The sequence below is a fragment of the Crocodylus siamensis genome, chromosome 1, assembly GCF_052110815.1.
Source record: "Crocodylus siamensis isolate JL-2025a chromosome 1, ASM5211081v1, whole genome shotgun sequence".
Lineage (NCBI taxonomy): Eukaryota > Metazoa > Chordata > Crocodylia > Crocodylidae > Crocodylus > Crocodylus siamensis.
Genome location: NC_143395.1, coordinates 60,706,037 through 60,712,036, shown reverse-complemented (window position 1 = coordinate 60,712,036; position 6,000 = coordinate 60,706,037). Strand labels below are relative to the sequence as shown.

General features: G+C 35.5%; 1 protein-coding gene across 2 annotated transcripts in view; it reads left to right on the top strand.

The window, feature by feature from the left end:
- The first annotated feature begins 941 nt into the window (after nucleotides 1–941).
- Nucleotides 942–6,000, top strand: part of FILIP1 (filamin A interacting protein 1) — a 209,276-nt gene continuing 204,217 nt past the window's right edge. Inside the window, exon 1 of one of the 2 annotated variants that reach the window (XM_090035091.1) lies at nucleotides 942–1,348. The gene's annotated coding sequence lies outside the window, so the exon portion shown is untranslated. The remainder of the gene's footprint in view (nucleotides 1,349–6,000) is intronic. The other variant, XM_090035080.1, reaches the window with a different exon arrangement.

The following is a 6,000-nucleotide window of genomic DNA, read 5'->3' as shown; positions in this document are numbered from 1 at the left end:
CAAGCTAGCCCATCTACCCTGCGAAAGGAGCCTACGAGGAAGGTGCAAAGCATCCTTGGGTGCTGGGAGACTGTGAGTTAACTTGAATCTGGAGGAAATCTGGGACAGAAATTCTATAAACTGATTTAACCTAAATCAGTTAAGTCTGATACTACATCCATCCAGGTTTATCTTAAACCAGTTTCAGCCATTTTGAAAGCAGTTTATGTGCACTGAACTTCCGCTGTGTTACAGATTTGAATTGGTTTCTGATCACTTATACCAGTTTATGTGTTACTTCTGTCCCTAGCCAAGGTGTATCTAATGGCCTTTCTTGCTCGTGGTATATTGCATGACCTGGAATTTGGCCTTTACTTTTATCCCTGGTGAGAAATTGTGTTGAATATGGCAACAATAAGGTGATGCTCTTTGTCTGGGAGCAAAGGGTTGGCATTATCTTATTCACAATAAACTTTAAAACATTTCCAGCTGAAGCCTTTCATTATATCTCTGTGCCAGCTTGACACATGTGAATGGTGCAAACAAGAAAGCTTATTTTGATTTTCACTCAAAATAAACATCTTTTGAAAAGTTGCTCAAATGTGTGATTTTTTTCCCGTGAGTGTATGCCTTTCAAATGATAAACTTCCTATATATGTTTTATGCAAATTCTTACTTTATCAATAATTGAACTCATCTGGTACAAACATGAGTACCCAAATACACAATGTGTACTAAAGTACTAAGTGCTTTAAATAGTAATTACTCCAGTAAAGTCACTGGAAGCCCCTAAAAGGATTTGACAGTTTCTCCACTCTCTTTCAGTGAATGTAGTAGCCATGCTATGCAGTTCGACATCCACTGATAACTCAGCAGCTGAGGAACTCAGTAAAGACTGCTCCAAACTTCTCAGCTGTTGACAGGCTTGACTTGCTGAGAACACTGGTTAAATATAGCACAAGTGAGCTGAGCTCAACAGTCATTGCTGTAACAGTGTGTGAAGAGACCAGAAGAGGGGAAATACAATCTGAGAACTAAACTGCCAAAGCCTAACACCACCTAGCAACAGTTGAAGAAACTTTTAAACAAAGTCTGAGTGAAACACAGAGAGAGCATACCTCTTATTTCTCCTGACTGGGATTTCTCGGGGAAGAAACTACGTTCCTCTTCTGCTCTCTACCCTATTTCCTGCATTACTTCAGCTGCTGGTAGACCTTGAAAAGTGGAAAAAGCTTATCTCTCTGGTTCTTTTGGGCTGGATGTGAAAACTGCCTGGGAACTGTGTAGTACTGTGGGGCAAGCTACTGTGATCTTCTAGGAGTAAACTGTCACTATAAAGGATATAATCCAAGATATTTACTGCTGTCAGGTAAGACTGAATGATCTACTCCAAATGTGTTCTTTTCACAAGAAGTGACTTTTTTTGCTGGTCAATGTGGTTGGTACTTCTTTTTTCCTTTTGTGATTTATCTTCTGCATTATTTGAGAACTTCAGTAAAGAAAAGCTAGAATAAAAGAAAAAGGCTGAAGTATATTCTGTTACCTTTTTAGCAGAGGAAAAACATTGCTCAAACCATTTTGCAGCATGTACAATAAGATTACTAATAGTAGTTAGTAATCCAACGGAAAAAAGACTAGGAGATTCACAAAACCTCATTAGCATTGTCACAGTCTGACAGAAGAGACACCAAGATTTAATAACAAAATGGGTAACATTCAAACAGCTCTGGTTTTGTAGCGAGCATTCAAACAGCTATAAAAAAACCTGATAACAGTTTGTCTGGTACATCAGAGGAAATAGCTATACAGTGACTGCATTATCTATGTACTTTGTGACCTAATTGCTTTCTTCCTTTGTGTTTGAAGCGTAACTTTAAGCACTTTGGTACACCTGTATAGTTTGTATGAAAGCACTTTTTTAATGGATTTGCTGTAGAACATCAGCTTCCTAAGGGATGTCATTATGTTTATTATATTTAAGTGTTGTCAGAATATCAATAACTGTCTCTTTTTAAAAGGGGAAAAAATCAAAAGACAATTTTTAAATATTCTCCCCCAACAATCCACACAGTAGAAAATATTATCTCTTTGAAAAGAATCTCTTTCGGCTTCATTAGCTGCCATGCAATTTAAGCAGGACTTGTTTAGCATGCTTAGTTTAGTTTATGCCAAAACTGACAAAAGCTTTTTGGTCAAATGGAGAAATAATTATTGCTGCCTCCTACCCTCCTAAGACATCTTTATTTTATATAAAATGTACATACCCATAAATAATAATAAATTGTGTGGTGATTACAAATACTCTTCTCTTTATGATATCAATAAATAGATGAAGGCAAAGATTGGGAGGGCGGCAATAGGAATTCACAGTGTCTACAGTGAAAAAAATTTGCTTAAGACTAGTAATGAACTAATTGAGTCATCTTGTTTGATGCCCAGTGTCTAGACTTAGTGAGAGTTGCAGGAAGACTAGTATTTCTTGATTTTAAGTAAAAGCATACTGGATTCATCCCTACATACTAGATAAGTTACATCAGTGCCATAATTTAACTGTGACATGTTTACAAATTGGAAAAAAGTAACAATACTCTGAAAAAGCTCTGACTTGGCAGTGACAGGAGATGTAACTGTCCACAAACAAGTGGAAGAGACAAAATACTGGAAATGGGAATAATTTGGAAAAGGCATTTAAAAAAATTGCATTTTTAGAAATATATTTTCTAAAAGAGGGCATATTACTTACTTAGAACTGCACTTAACAGAAACTGTTTTGCATAGGCTGCTGATTAGTGATGTCATAAGTTAATATTATAATTATTACACCATTACCATCATATCTTTTGAGATCTTGAGTAGGAACTCAACTTCTTTTCTTACCATATACATGTCTTGAGAAAGTCAGTTGTTTTTTTGGAGAAAAGTATAGGGTGGAAAACAAAGAGTGCAGCAGTTCATTGTGTAATATTTATCTGGTCCCTCTGATGTGAGAGGAGATTTACTTTACCCTTTCCTTCCCTGAAAATGTTGACAGAAAATGTGCTAAAAGTGGTTGTGAAGAAACGGCAAATACATGAATAACAATAAAACCTGAGGGAGGGGGTAGAGGGAAAGGGGGAAGTATGCCACACTAAGTTTTTGCTGCTTTTTAGTTTTTTTTGTCATGTAATATAGTATTGATAGATTGTATTCTACTTTTTCTCCAAAATCTCCTTTTAGCAACTTCATTTAAAAAATAAAAATGCATTTTAGTGATTTCATTTGACCATATGTGAATGACTTTCAAATGGCTTGATGACAGCCTCCATCTAAGTTGTGACTTTCTACATCTATCTTCCTTCCCTTTCCACTTTATAATGGACAGGCAAGCTAAAATTATCCTTCTCAACAGGTGTCCACAAAGAAGCTCTTGGATTTTCCAATCAAATCTATGAACTATGTAACATGGTCATTCAACAGATGGTTTCACTTCTGAAGAATAGTCAAAGCTATTAACAATCAGAATGAAACCAAGTTCAATTTTATATTAAATCAAAAAGTAATTTAGTTTGTAGCAGTATTTTCCTTATACATATTCTCTAAGGAGACATGGATATAAGCATGACCATTAGTTTTCTCAGTTACCTCTTTAAAAATATTTATATTACAGGGTCCTTATTTGAGCCACTATAGTTCATGACCTTTGGGATATAAGTGATGTTGTAATTGGTGCTGAAAACCATGTTGGACCTCTTTCCTTCCCTGTCATTGCTAAAACCCTAGTTCATGACTCAGTTTTATCATTTTATCTATACGAACTTTCTTTTTTAAAACATCCCATCTTCAATGAATCTAAAGTTGGAAATCTTTGTTTTAGCTGACTATTCTGACATTGCCCCTCTCCTTCAACCACACTGTAGGATCTGTTTCTTTTCACACCAAGTTCAAAGACCTTGAATTCATCTTCAAAGCTCAACATAGTTCTTCACCTGGCTACATTGGTTGTCATTTTCTTTCTTCCTCTTTGTATCCTGTGTGGGTCATTAATCTCATCTTTGGTATTATCTGGTCCATCTTTTACTCCAGATGTTATATTAAAATAGTAATCTAATCTAGCAAGTTTTGAGTCTTCTACAGAACACATCAGTGTAGAAGCCAAGGCTCTCATTCTGCAGGGATTAAACCATAGGTAACAGACCTCTAACACACTAGCTATATCTATCAGAGATGAGATCCCTGACCAGTATAGCTGTGCTGACAGGAGCCCCATAGCATAAACACAGTTATGCTGAAAAACTATTCTTTTACCAATATAACTTGTTTTGCTTAGGGAGAAGTGAGGATGGAGAGTTTATTGTACTAAACCAAGTGCAACTTTGTCAGTATAGCTGTTTCAAAACTATACCAGTATTCCTGTACCAGCAAAAGACTACTAATGTAAATACAGACTTCACTGTAAAATTGTTGGTATTATTTAACTCAATTGAGATACTCAAAGGCTTAAATTAAGCACATAAAATCTTATGCTAAATCAGACGGCAGTCCTATGCCTGTGAAGCCAATGAAAGTAGGCCTACTGGATGGATAATTAACACACAACTATCCATTCATCTACCAGAACGTTAAACAAAAATAGATTTGTATTTTTTTCAAATAAAACTTCTCTTGGGAAAAGATTACCTTTCCTCTAATTTCCTGTTTTCCCCCTTTCTTTCTCATGTTAATTAAAACTTGTAGACTCTCTTTGGGGCAAGAGGTTTGTCTTTCTACATGTCTAAAACACCATTCACAGTAACAAAGTACAGACACACTATGAAACACCACCACAAGGGAGTGATTTTACTTAAATGAAAAATATTTTCTATTTCATCAGCCATATTTTGTATCTCTAAAACTAGGATAAAAATGAAAAACTAGAAACATATAATTAGTTATATGATGATACAATTTCACTTTGTTTTTAGAAATATTCTCAGAACATTTTTAACCTTCCTTTTATATGAAGCATAAATTCAGGTAGTTTTCAGTTCCATAAAGCTATTCTTGATGTGTTAACAAGGATATTTTCCATGGGGATATTTCCTTTGATCTGTTTCTCACTGTCTTCTACTGAAAATATTTTCCCTCTTCTATATGTATTTTTGCTACACTTCCGAGTCTGCTCATTACATAAAACTGACAGTAGAATACACTGATTTTTCAGAATTCAATGTGGAGTGCAGTGTGTGCTGGGTATGTTTGTGAGACAACTGGATTGGAAACCAGTTATTTGGTAAAGGATTAGTTTTTCTCTCAGTCAGCAGCTGGTCTGCTTACAAGGCTAGAGATGCTAAAAAATAAACCATTATTAATAACATTGGATGTTTACAGCAGCTGTGTGTGAATGGTGGTAGAGTTTTTGTATGAAATATATAAAGACATGTTGCTACTTCAACATATGCAAGGGGACTTTTCTATTCATTTTACTGGAAGCAGAAATGAGCCCGGTAACGGTAACAGAAGACTGTAAGTGGGAATCCAGTTCCCCATGGAAAGCATAAATTATTAGATCAAGAATTTTTCACACTCCTCTCCCACCCCCAAATACTTTGTACTTTGACTTGTGTTATATTTGTTACCAGGTTTGCAAAACAAAACAGTCAAATAAATGCATGCAGAAAGCCTTACTAATTGGGAATGAAGGCTTTTTTCCATCTAGGACATTTTATCTTTTAAGCGGTCACTGCTTTGGTTGGAGCACCTCTTCAAATCTTTTCCAGAAAATGTGAAACCACAAGTGCTAGATCCAATGATGACTTGCAGAATTATAGAGGTTGCAGTAGCCATCAAAGCTGGCTAGGTACTTTCCAAACACAGATGGGACAGTTCTGGTACTGAGGAGTATACAGCCTAAAGCACTACTATAATACCATTTAATACTGTTTTTGGCAGCATTTCTACAATACTACAATACTTTTTAATGCTGTTTTCAGACCTTATTTATTAAAACAATGAAGGACTGAATTAATATGATAAGTTTGGAAATCAGTCATCTGGAGCAATAAA